This window comes from Arvicola amphibius, chromosome 7, assembly GCF_903992535.2.
Source record: "Arvicola amphibius chromosome 7, mArvAmp1.2, whole genome shotgun sequence".
Classification (NCBI taxonomy): Eukaryota; Metazoa; Chordata; class Mammalia; order Rodentia; family Cricetidae; genus Arvicola; species Arvicola amphibius.
Window position 1 is genome coordinate 100,068,610 of NC_052053.1, and position 13,605 is coordinate 100,082,214.

The window sequence follows — 13,605 nt, forward strand, 5'->3', positions numbered from 1 at the left end:
GCCACAGAGAGGCAGACAGCATGGCAGGAGCTGTTGGGGCTCCTGAGGCAGAGTGGGGGTCTTTTCTCATAGGTCTCTGAGGAAGAGGGAAGTGTCAACAGTACTGCTGGCAGTTAGACTGCCTTTGATTCTCTGGTGGCTGGGAGGGGACGGATCCTGCATTCCAGGGAGGGAATGAGTGACTGTGTCCATGTAGGGGAAGTCATGTCCATGAAGGCACATTTAGTTAAGGTATACCCTATACCAGTAGCCCTCTGATGTCTGAAAGTCTGAGCCTTTAAACTTCCTCCAGGAAGTGGGAATCGAATTAGGATATTGCTTTTGTCCTGTACTCAGGGCACCTGGGGAGTCTGTTAGGGAGTTAGGGATTCACAGACAGGCTTTAGATAGGAAGTTTCCCATTCCCTTTAAAAAATGAGTAAGAAAAGAGGTTAGGCAGGTAGGTGTGGCCTGATTAGCCCTTAGCTCCAAACCTAACAACTCCAATCATCTCTTAACCATCTGGGGACCAAATCTTTACCACATGACCCTTTGGGGGAACACTTCATATTTTAAACACAACAGACATAAACCGTTGTCTGAACTTGAATGACAAGTACACAGAGAATAGAAGTCTGGATTTATTAGAACAAAAATGAGAAATAACCCCAGTATAAGATGTTCAATATTTAGGATGTAAGTCATTCATCACATTTTCATTTAGACATTTCTTAGTGACCCTATGTCAAGCTGAAGACATTTAGCTAAATAAAGCATGTTCCAGGAGAAATTTTATTCTGGAAAGAGGAAGTAGTTAAAATTGGAACTTTGAAATTTTTTGATGAAGCTATGCCATGTTCAAGACTGAATTTCAAAAAAGCAAGCAAACTGTCCTTAAAAGAAATTTGCAAAATTACATTTATTCCTCATCAATTTCCCGATCAAATTTATTACATTTGCATGAAAAATATCAGCTATTACTTTAGCTCACGCTAATAAGTGAATGTCTGAATAGGTCTGAGTAATGTATGACCTGAACCTTCTATCTGCGAACTTATTTCCCGTTGAAATTTAATTCCATGACTGCTTCAAACAGCTTTTGTGTTGGCATGGTGGTGTGGCCTATGGTCACAGCTGTTTGGGAAGCCAAGGAAAGGAGATTATTTGAACCCAGAAGTTAATACTAGCTTGGGAAAGGCAGAGATAAGAAAAACCCAAAACAATGCCCAGCTAGGAGCTTTCTTCGGTGGTGTGAGATTCTAGGTCCCTCTCCTGCAGCAGGAATGTGATAAGAGAGTTGAAACAAAAGAAGCTACGTGGAGATTAGCACGTGAAAGAAAGTTTTCTGGGGTGAAGACTGGAACCCCTTCCTTAGCCTGACATCACCTGTGAATAGAATTTATGTGAAACAAAGCCCCAAAATACAAACAAGAGGGAGCAGGCAGCAAAAGACAGTTGGCCTTTTCCTCTGCTCACTAGCCCACTTCCTGCTTTGGAAACCCACCTCTGGTCGACACCTAACTTGGAAGGCGGGATTTTTCTCCATCTGCTCCTGGCGGCTACAAGGATTTCCAGCTAACCAACGTTTTGCTTTTCCCTTTAACTCCACTAAAATTCTCCTTGAGTTCCCTTTGAGCCAATTTCTAAGTTCTTTTATTAATGAGACTAAGAATCCCAAAGAGAACCCAATTTCCCCTGGTAATAACAACAAAAGCAATATCCAGTATTTTTCCATGCTTTGTGTTTCCAATCTTAGCTACTTTGCTAATGTTAGGCAGTGGTGTGTTTGGAACTTCATCTGGGGTAAATGTTTTATTTTCTTCTCCGAGCTTTTTGTTGTTTTGTAAACCATTGAGCAATGTACCTGGTCCTATCATCATGTTCTTTATTATTTACTCTCTTGATGATTTCATCTGATCTTATGGCTTCAGATACTATCTAAACACACTCAACTTATAAACTTCAAATATACCTGTAGTCTGGAGTTCTACCCAACCTGCAAATCATATACTCAATTGACAGCCCAGCATCTTCAGTAGAAATTCTAACAAGCATTAAAAATTTAATGTGAAAATTATGATTTTGTCTAGTTCCTATTTGTTCAGGTGTTCTTTCACATGTACATAAAATCCATCATGAGATTTTCTTATATCTACCTTCAGAAGATACTCAAAGCAATGGTCTATCCTGTCTCTTCAAGAGACAAGCCACACCCACTCCCTCCCGTCTGCTGAGGCAAGCTGATCTTCAGCTTCCAGCCTGAGTTCCTTCCTTTTCCATCTCCCTCTCAAAGAAGCAGCTTCCATCTCTCTCTCTCTCTCTCTCTCTCTCTCTCTCTCTCTCTCTCTCTCTCTCTCTCTCTCTCTCTCTCTCTGTTTCTCTCTGCCTTTCTGCTCTTTCCCCCTTTTCCCTTCTCCTTCCATAACCCACTAAATAAATATCCAAACTCACTCTGCATGGTGTACCTATCCATCTCTCTCGCCTGCTGCGTGGCTCCCTGCCCAGGACCAGCCGCCTTTGGAGATCTGTGGCTTGGTCTCGTTTCTGTCCCTGCCTGGGACTGGCTGCTCTTGCGACCTGCTGCCCACTGTCACCGCTGGGGGACCTGCAGCATTTTAATTAATCCATTACACTCAGCCCATAGGAAAATGACTCAGGGGTAAAGATATTTACCAGCAAGCTTGACACCCTGAGTTAGATCTCTGGAATGCATATGGTAGAGGGAGAGAACCAGGTACCACAAAATTGTCCCCTGACTTCCACATGTTCGCTGTCACATATATGCAAGGGCAGCATGCACATACACAAATACATCAGTAAATATATTTATTTGAAAAAGCTATCTAGGTTCCAATCCTACTGTTTCCAGTGTAACCAAACCATTATCCCATGGTTCTCCAAACCAATCCTATGCTTGGATTACAGTAGCCTCCTTCCCATCAGTATTTTTCTTCTTAGTATAGCTGCCAGAGAGCTAAACAAAGATGAAGTCAAGTCATCCTGCTGCTCAGTACTCTCTGGGTCAGTATGATCTTTATTTTCCTGACCTCGGCTCTTCCTACCGTTTCCCCTTCTCATTTTACATCAAACACAGTGCTGTCCCTGTTGCTCCTCCTGTTCCAGCAGCTTCTGTTTCAAAGCCTTTGCATTTGATGTTTCTTGTGCTTGAAGTAGTCTCCACAAGGCTCTTTTACTTCATTTAGGTCTCCTTTCAGCTGTTCTCAGTGAAGCCTGCTCCACACTAGATAAACAGCACCATTTCCGCTGTCTCCTGGTACTACTCCCTGTTTGTATCCCCGCTACTCTATTTTCATTATACTTATTTACCACCTGATGTACTGCATATTATCTTGTCTCCCCAAACTACACTAGTAGGCTTTATAAAGACAAAGAGTTTATTTTATTCAGTATTATCTATTTTTGGATTGCTACATGTCTGTTATGGTATCTGTTACATAGATAGGACTTAACGAATATTTACTGAATAATGAACGACATAGACGTGAGTAGGTCAAATAGAGATGATGAGTCATATAAAGACAAAGAGTTTATTTTATTCAGTATTATCTATTTTTGGATTGCTACATGTCTGTTATGGTATCTGTTACATAGATAGGACTTAACGAATATTTACTGAATAATGAACGACATAGACGTGAGTAGGTCAAATAGAGATGATGAGTCAGAGACAAACTAGTTTGTTATGTGTTTAGCTTATGATTATCTCATTTCTTAAGAAAATTCTGCATTCTGCATGGGGGCGAGTGCTTCTGTCTCCTGATTCTTTCATCTAAGTGGCAGGAGGTGGATAGGGTACCACGGCAAATAAAGAAAACTATTTGTACTTTCCTACCTCATTACTATGCTTCATGGGTTACTATAACTACTATAATTCCTTATTTAATTGGTATAGTAAAGAATTAGCAACCAAAAAGTCCCTTCCAAAGACAGAATAGATGACTAATGACTTGCACTTAGCTTTAGCTCCAGAGTTTCTGCAGGTGTCTGACAAGCTGAGCTATCTTGTTTCTAACATCTACCAGCTCTAAGGGCGTCCAGCGTGGAGTTTCAGTAGCTGTGCCAGCTCTGCTGTCATGAAACAGACTGGGGGAAGTCAGGCTAACAGCGTAAATTTTTGGTGGAAATTACAACTCAGGTATACCTAAGAAGCAAATCTACCTAGAACTTGTTAAAACTCTGCCAGTGGACGTGATAGACTTTGCAGACTTCTCACAGGAAGTCCTAACCTTCCCATGTGAGAGACCCCAGAAGGAAGGCAGCAGGGATTGGCCCTCACCAGGTTCTGGTAAGCCTGTTGGTGGAGTGGGAGACCAAGAAAAACCAAGTGGTTCCCTGTAGAACTGTTTATCCCTAGAGTCCCCCTCCCCACCCCCCGGGAAAAAGGACACTTTTTCCTCTTTCCAGAGTAATTTTTGGAGGTATGTTTCAAAGCATGCTTGGGGCTTTAATCTATCTAAATCAAGTAGGTGTAAACAATGTGTAGCTCCTGCTGTGGCTTAACTGAACAAGTACTTAGAGAAAGCTTTTAGGCCTCTCGGACATTTTAAGCAAACACAGGAAAGCAGAACAGTCAGCCTTTCATCTCGGGTCAGGGCATCGGAGATGGAGAACAACTTGTCTACAGCCGAGAATAGATGCATAACTCCTCCTCCTTTATATGTGTGTGTGTGTGTGTGTGTGTGTGTGTGTGTGTGTGTGTATGAATGAATACACACAAAATCTTGATAAAATGCATGAACTGCTTTAATGAAGACATGGACAGATAACATTATTTCATAAAGCATCTGAAGCATCCATATAAAATATAGACAGGACAAGTTCTGGCAGTAAAATTAGGCATAGATTTTGTGACTCACTATTGTAATCTCTCCGTTTGTGTGAGTCAGGAAACTGGACCAAGTTCACTGGGTGGCTCAGGTTTGTGGCTTCTCCTGAAGTTATAAATCAGGGTGGCAGCTGAGACTGTGGTCATCTGGAAGCATGACTGAGACCTAAGGGTGTCTTTCAAGAAGGCTCATTCTGATAGCTGTTTACTTCAGGCACCATTTTCTGGTCATTTGGCTTTCTCTTTGGGTGGCAACAGCTTTCTTACCACAGAACCAAGGATTCAGAAGAGTAATCAGAACAGAAACCATGGACCCTTTTGTGATTTAGTCTCTGGAGCTGGTCACTAAATCTCTCCTATAGTCAAGAGAAAGGAGTAGTCTCTTCCCTTAAGAAAATATCAAGTATTTGCAACCATATTTGGAGGTTGTGATTGGTTGGTCCTTTGGTTTGATTTATTTTTGTATTTTGTATTTGTATTTGCTAGACAAAATTTACCACTAAGTTGTACACCCAGTCCTGAGGAATATTATTTTATATTTTACTCCCTTATGAGCAAGTAGCCTCTGGGATTATATAGATAAAATAAAACAATATAGATCATTATCACAATCTTTTCTTTTGTCCACATTCATGTAAATAACTTACATCATCTGCCAGCTCCACCCAGCTGTCAACTATGAGTCTTGCAGAAAATCTTTACCATTCCTTTCTCATGAGTAATGTAGGAAATGGCCACTCCATGACAGGATTACCCCATTGCTAAGCATTTTTGATATGGCACTTTCTCAAAAAAGTATCCTAAGTCCAATTAAGCATTTAAACCTTCAAATTCAAAATTCAGTTGTCTCTGTCTTCAGATTTAGTCTCTAGATAGCTTCAGTATGTTCCTTTGGCCCCATTTTTCCCTTCAGAAATTGTTTGCTTTTGTTTTTTAGCAGTAGAGACTGTTTACTAAGTTCTACATTTCTGATGTGTTGATATGTTAAAGGAATACGTGTCCCCCAAATAAATCTCTTTTTTGAGACAGAATCTTTCTACACCGTACTAATATATTCCTAGACTCAAGTGATCCATATGCTAGGGCTTCACCACCATGCACACCTGTGATGGGGTTTCAAAAAAGATTTTGTGCTCTTTCCCACTGCTCTTCTGAAGAGGCAGGCTGGTCCTTGCCTCTTCTTCCTCTTCTTCCTCATTCTTTCTGTATCTCTCTCTCTCTCTTCCCTCCTCCACTCCCTTTATCTCAATAAAACTCCCACATAAGCTCTGCCAAAATATAAGTATATATTGATACTATATATATGAAAGTTTTTCCTACGTGTAGTTCTGTGTACCCTATGTGTGCCTGATGCCTGCAGAAAACATAAGCAGATACTGGATCCCTCTGGCTCTCGATTATGGATAGTTTTGAACCACCATGCAGATGCTGAGAACTGATCTAGCATTTTCAGTAACTGCTCTTATCTGTTGAGCCATCTCCCTATCTCCTCTGTTAAAAATTCTTATGCTAATTCAAAACTAAAGGAAAAGCGGTAAAGACTCATTTGGTTATCATATAGTGCTATAGTGCGTAGCTTCTGTAGCTCTTCACTAGCAGGCTGTTGGGAAATGTGTTCCAAGTTGAAACCTCAGGCTGGGAATTGACCCCTTCCTCCCCGCCCTGCTGGCAGCATTCCAGGAGTGAGCAGATAAGCAAGTACTTTCTCTGTGTCACAGACCCTGACAGTACAGCGAGAGACATTATTAGGAGCAAGGAGGTTTGGGTGTAGGTGTACTTTTACCTTTTAAGCCTAATAAAACTATGCTCGCTTTCTATTTAGTGGTGCTGGGGAGTGGTCTTAGGGCCTCAGGCATGCTAGGCTCTACCACTGATTATATGTGCCCACGTGCATGCGTGTGCAGTTTCCTTCACTATAACAGAATAAATGCAAACATAAACTTTGGCTCATGGTTTCAGTCTGTGGCAGGAATTGTGATGAGGAAACGTGAAGCAAATGCTCATTTCCTGCTGACTAGGAAACAGAGAACAAAGGAGGAAGGGAATAGAGTCACAATAGTCTCTCAAAGGGCACACCCTATCTTAGTTACTTTTCTATTGCTGTGACAAACACCATGGTCAAGGCTACTTAGCAAAGAAAGTATTTAATTGGGCTTATGGTTCCATGGGTTAAAGTTCATGATCATCATGGCAGGGAGCACGGCAGCAGGCAGTCAGGCGTGATACTGAAGCCGTAGCTGAGAGCCTATTTGATCCAATACAAGCAGGAGGCAGAGACAGAGAGAGAACAGACTGGGAATGACTTGGTCTTTTGACACCTTCAAGTCGGCCTCTAGTGACACACCTCCTCCAATGGGCCACACCTAATCCTTCCCCAACAGTTTCTCCATTGGAGACCAAGGATTCAAATATATGAGCCTGTGAGGCCCATTCTCATTCAAACCTCCACAACTTCCAATGATCGAATTAATTTTCGTCCACTAAAAGTCAGCTACCTCCTAATAGTGCCAAAAGCCTAGTCTTCAGTACATGGGCCTTTGGGGGCCATTCAAGATCCAAACTATAGAACTTCATTGTTTTAGTGTATAATTATATATTGACTTTAAAAACCAACTGTCAAGATATAACTTACATGAAATCAAACTTGCTCCCTTTAAAATATTTATTGGAAAATATATACACTGATTTTATATATATATATATATATATATATATATATATATATATATATATATATAAAACCCCAGTCAAAAGATAGGATATTTCCGTGTCTTCCAAAAGTTCCCTGTATCACTTTCCAGTCATTGCCCTCCTGGCTAGCCAACCATGCCCAGAGAGCCACTGACCTATCTCATAAATGAGTTGTTTTCCAAATCTTCTTTTAAATCACACTGTGTGTTCTTTTACTACCTGGCTTCTTTTATTCAACATGTTTCTATGATTGCTGTGTTGAAGTATTTATTGCTGGTTTGTTTCTTTTGGTTGCCAAGTGGTATTGCTGTATGGATATACCACAGTTTTTTTAGCTACTCATCTGTTGATAGGCAATTGGATTGTTTCCAAGTTTTTTCTATTATGAATAAACCAGTGTGCTCACTTGTGTCTAAGCCTTGTCTTGAACTTATGTCTTGCTATGAGCATGCCTTTCATTTCTCTTTGGTCATCTGGTAGGAATGTCTTAACTTTGTAAGAATCTTCTGAACTCTTTGCTAAGGTGCCTGTACACCAGTCTGTTGAAGAACTCTTGTTAGTAATAAGCAGTCACAGTCAAGACTGTCTTCTCGAACTTGTCACAGACAAGCTATGTCAAAGAAATAATTTATAAGGGGAAGTCACTTTCAAATTGCAAAGTGTTTATGTGTACTTCAGATTTTAACACATCCCCAGGAGTTGTCTCTTCTTGATTTCATGGAAATCCTCTTCCTCCTGTGGAGATGGAAAAGAAATTCTTTCCATCTGTGGATCAGTAGGTAAAGGAAGACAAATCCCTGGGTGGTGAGCCAAGAGAGCGGGTAAAGGAGTTTTCCCTAAAGGAGTGCTGTTAATGGAAATCTACACAAGTTTGTGAATTGCAGGTTTCTTTTAGCTTGGATATAGGGTCCTGATGTTCAAATGCTGTTTCCACCATTTTCTATGTATACCTTGAACAAATATCTTCCAGGCTTCGCTTCACCATCTGTAACCACAGGAAACAGCAGACCTCTCTGGATTCCTGTGCAGACTGGCTGAGACAGTACATGAGAAGTCTACTGTGGAGCAACCAGCAGGCTTTAGGACATAATTAAGTGACAACTGTATTTTTTAATGTATATGAGTGTTTTGCCTGCATGTATGTATATATGTGTACATACATGTATGCATGTCTGGTGTCCATGGAGGCCAGAAGGGTGTCAGAACCCCTGGAACTGAAGTTACAGATGGCTGTGTGTTGTGGGTGCAGGGATTTGAACTCAAGTCCTCTGCAAGACCAGTAAGTGCTCCGAACTGCAGAGCCATCTGCCCATCCCTTAAGTGGAAACTTTAAAGAATACAACCAATCTTCAGAGAGGGATTGTCTGTAGTTTCTGGCTTTTCCTCTTTGGCTTTTGGGACACTAAAGTCAGGGCCTTGCACTCGCCAGCATGGGCAAGTGCTCTGCAACTGACCTTCATGCCCATGGGGTCTTATGGTTTCCTTTAAATGGAGTTTCTTAAAAATCTGGTTGGAAATGACACTCAGTAAATTGTCACTTAATATCATGTATTGACAAATTATGGACTCAATAAATACTATTTAGCACAAAGTATTCAGTTAGATCACAGATATGTAAAGAGCACAGGCTTTATCAGTGACCCCAAAACACCCAATGCAGGAAACTGAGTGGGGTTGTAGCAGTGATGAAAGTCAAAGCAGAGAAGAGCAGCTTCCCCACAAGCCCAAGTCAAAGATGCTGTATATACCGAGCTTATAAATGGAAATCCTTATAATGTTCATAGCTCTTTAGTTTTTTTAAAGATACATATCTACAAAAGAAAAAATCCACATCTAAAATAGGATTTTAGAATTAGATTGGCATGGATTTGCATCTGAGTGATTAGTAGTAGCCTTTATTCCTGCCACACAAGAGATATTGCTGTTTTCCTCTTGAAGGGACTGGATTTTTTTTCTGAGTTGGGTTTTGTTTTTAGTTTAGTAGTTTGTACTGATCTGACAAAAAAACCACAAAAGTCAGTTTATTTCAAAGGTCTGAAATGCAAAATATATACTTAACATATAATCCTAAATGGTTTTACTCTTAAGTTAAAGGCTAAAAATTAATACAAAGAAGCGATTAAAAGAAAAATTAGAACTGGGAAGATAGCTTAGTTGTTGAGCGCACTTGCTGCTCTCACACAGGACCTGGGTTCAGTTCCTGGAACCCATATGGTGGCTTATAATTATACTATACTTTATATAGTACTATCTACTGTACAATACTCCAGTTCCAGGAAGTTTGATGCCTTCATCCAACCTCCAAAGGCATGTATGTAGTGCACATATATGCAGGTGAAGCATTCATACACATAAAACATATGCCACTAAAAATAGAAATAATTCTAAAAGTAAAATAATAAAACTATGTATAATAAAGTTTTTCTTCGTAACACACCAAAAAGTTTAAGATCTGTGCGCAGACAAGGTGGCTCAGGTAAAGGTGCCTGCTGGCAAGCCTGATGACCTGAGTTCAGTCCCTGGGACCGGTATAGCATAAGGAGAGAAATAATTCCCATGGAGTAGCAGCGGTATATAGCTCTCTCTGTTCTGCCTCCTGCTGGTGTTGCCACCTAGCCTAGAGTCTAGAGAAGCAGCCACAGCAAACCTCCCTAACATTCTATTCTACCTCTTTATTGTCAACTTCACCTCTTTTGTTACTACAATAGATGTAATGAGATTCATGTCAAGAGTCAACTTATTAAAATGTCTATCATTTACATCTACAGAGTCTTGTCATACTGAAAACTCACCTTTAGGTTGGTCATTCAACAGGCTTTTTCATTGATTGTAACTTTTTCTGTGTTGCTTGGCTTACGCGCATTTCCCCTGAGAAAGGGGGAGACAGATGAGGTACAAGGTTGAGGAAATTAGAAGAGGATTTGATATGAGGAGAAAGAGCCGGGAAGGAAGAGGAGCAAGAGTGAGGGAAAATGCAAGAGATATCATTAGAGGAAAAGTGGGAAAGATGGAAGGCCAAAGACGAGAGAGAAAAGGGCACACAAGGAGAAAACTTAATTTGGGTCTCCAATTCCAACGAAGTCCTCACTACCTCACCAAGTGTCCTTGTTCTATCCAGGGGAGCTAACTGTTGGTTCACAAGCCTGGTCCCTTCGGGGGCATTCCCTCCCTTTTCCTTTCAGCTCAGGTTTCATAAGCAGGGAATGAGCATGGCCACTTAGAACTTGGTTTGTAATATTGAACAGGAAGATAAAAAAGAAGCAGGTAGGGTGGAAAGGAAACGTGACTACTTCATATATGGTTTCCCTTTCATTTCTCGAACCTTTCTTTGTCTTTGGTCTCGTTTCTCTATGATGTCTGTGGCATCATAGAGAAGCCTCCCATCTGGGCTCACTACAAAGAAATCAGAAAAAGTTGAGAAGAGTGGAGCCTTGAAAGGTAAGAAAGGAAAAGTCAAGAAAGGAGAGAGATCTACTAGGGTCCAGAGCGACAGGTCTAGCTTGGGATCTGCCCTGCCATTCCCTGGCCTTGCTGATAGAAACTGTCAGTTTGAAGTGCCACTTTACATAAAAAAGAGTTCAGAAAGAAGAGTGACCCCCCTCACTGCAGAGGTGTGGTGGGGATGATTTGGGTGTCTCTGTTCTCCACCAGCACTGCCTAGGGCTGGGAACCCGAGAGTCAGACAAGCTTTGCACCGGAGTTTATTTTCCTTCTTTGGAAAGCTTTATTCTGGCATTACCTAGAAACTAGAATTACAGACACATTTTTCGTCTTTGTCCAGCCTGAATTTAATAGAATTAGGATGGTTTAGGGGGTAGGCTTTGCTTTCTTGAGTAAAGAGCATCAGTGAATGGTAAGAATGTGGAAGGGGAGCCTAGGGTTAGAGGAGGGCGAAAAGGGGAAAGGAAATGCTAATCAGGGGGAACACTGAAAAACTGTTCAGGCCTACAGAAAAATGGGGAGACACGGGAGAGGATGGAAGGAAGAAACGGGAAAGCACGTGAGAGAAAACAAACAGGGAAAATAGTTAATGCCCATTGTAGACTGTGCCATGCTTGTGATTCAGCAAAGCTCCAAGTGGACTTTTGCTACTCCTTTGTGGTATATGTTCCTGGTGTCCAAGACACCCATTCCAAGCTGCCTGCTAGACTTACAGAAATTCTGGCAGCAGCAAACCTTATCAGCTTTCAGAATAATTGTCAAAATGCCCTCAGCCCAATGGCCCAGCCATGCACACAGAGACAAGATAAATGCCACATTCATGTATCAGAGAAAGAACCGTCAGAACTAAAGCCTAGGGCTTCCACTCAAAATCAGTGTTTGGCTGCCTTTCTTCAGTCTTTCTCTCCATGTTCTGTCTGGGTTCCTTTCCCAGACTGTTTCATGGATTTATATGTCCTAATCATGCTGTCTCCCAAATTGTCGTTCTTGTTCTTTGTCTCTCTTGTTCCTACTTGTAGACTGAGAATAATTGTCTGTGTGAGCACACACATGTGTGGTAGGTGTACATGTACTGTACGTGTGTGTGCACCTGCGTACATGTGGAGGCCAGAGGACCACCTCAGGTTCTCCTCAGGACCTTTCCATCTTGAATTTCAAGACATGGTTTTTCAAGACCAGGGGCTCGCAGATTCAGCTAAGCTGATCAGTGGCCCCCAAGATCCTCCAGTCTGCATAGTGCCAAGATGATTAGCATGCACTGCTATGGCCAGCTTTTTATGTGGGTGCTGGAGATTGAAACATATCCTCAGGCTTCAGCACTGTAGTGCCTGGCCTCTCTGCATTCCCTGTCAATCATCATCATCATTGTCATCATCATCGTCACCCCACCATCACAGTTAGTACATATTCACTATACATGTATGAAACATGTCAGTAATTCTTCTGTCCTTGTTTCAATTCTGACTGCTTCTTGTCTGTCCAAGACCATTTGCCACCCTCCACCTTGACTGACAGAAGATCTTCCTACCTGGCCTCTTTGTGCCTGCCCGGCATCCTCTAGTTTCTCAGAGATTTAGTCAGTGGAAAAACATTTTAAAACACAGCAACAATTTCACCACTCCTCTGCCATTCAGTGGCTTCTCTTTGGCTAACACATAGAGTTATGGCAGGTAACTTGCCTGCTATTTTTGTCTACTCTCTCCCGAGTCTGCCAATGTCCTTCATATAGAATAATAAGCATCACATGCATGTGCAGTTGCAAAACCAGTTGAGTTTGTACCATCAGACATATTAGTGGGAATGTTAGTCACATCTGAGATAAAGACAGCCATATTAGTTCTCTGCATGAACTATACCCATCTGTAGCTGGCCAACGAATCCTTCACACACGTCACTAGGTTTATCTCTGTGTTTAGTGACAAATTAGTCATGTTTTTAGCAGTTGGGCTGCCATGATACAGATCTTTGCCTTTAGTAAACAAAGAGGGCAGCATTTACTTTCACTGGGTAACTCTGGAGTTTTAGATTGGCTTCTTTATAAGATACAGTTTACGGTAGAAGTTGATGGGTAAAAATTCTACAAACTAAAAGGGGGATCTTGCATTTTTTAAATAAAAAAATTATTTTTAATCATGTGTATATATGTGTGCATTTCTGTAAAAGTATAGATCATGTATGTGTGGGTGCCTATGGAGGCCAGAGCTGTCAGATCTCCTATAGCTTGAGTCACAGGTGGTTGTGAGCTGGAATCAAACTGGGATTCTCCAAAAGAGTACTACACATTCTTAAACTGAGCCATCTCTCCAGCCCTCATCTTGCATTTTCTTTATAGAAGCACATTTCTCTCTAGTGTTCTCAGGCTCAACACTGTAGAGTGGAATGCAGACCCACGTTCTGGTTGAGATGAAGCTCAGCTGGTGTTTTGGATCCTGACGCCCAATGAGAAGCTATAAAGGCAAGTCCCATTTGTGTAAAACTCTACTATATTGGTTGAGAACACTGGCTGCTCTTTCAGAAGACCTGGGTTCAGTTCTCAGCACTCGCTTGATGGATCACAACTGTAACTCCAGTTCCAGAGCATCTGGTGCCCTCTTCTGACCTTGCCCAGTATCAGGCACATACATGGTGCACATATATACATGCAGAAA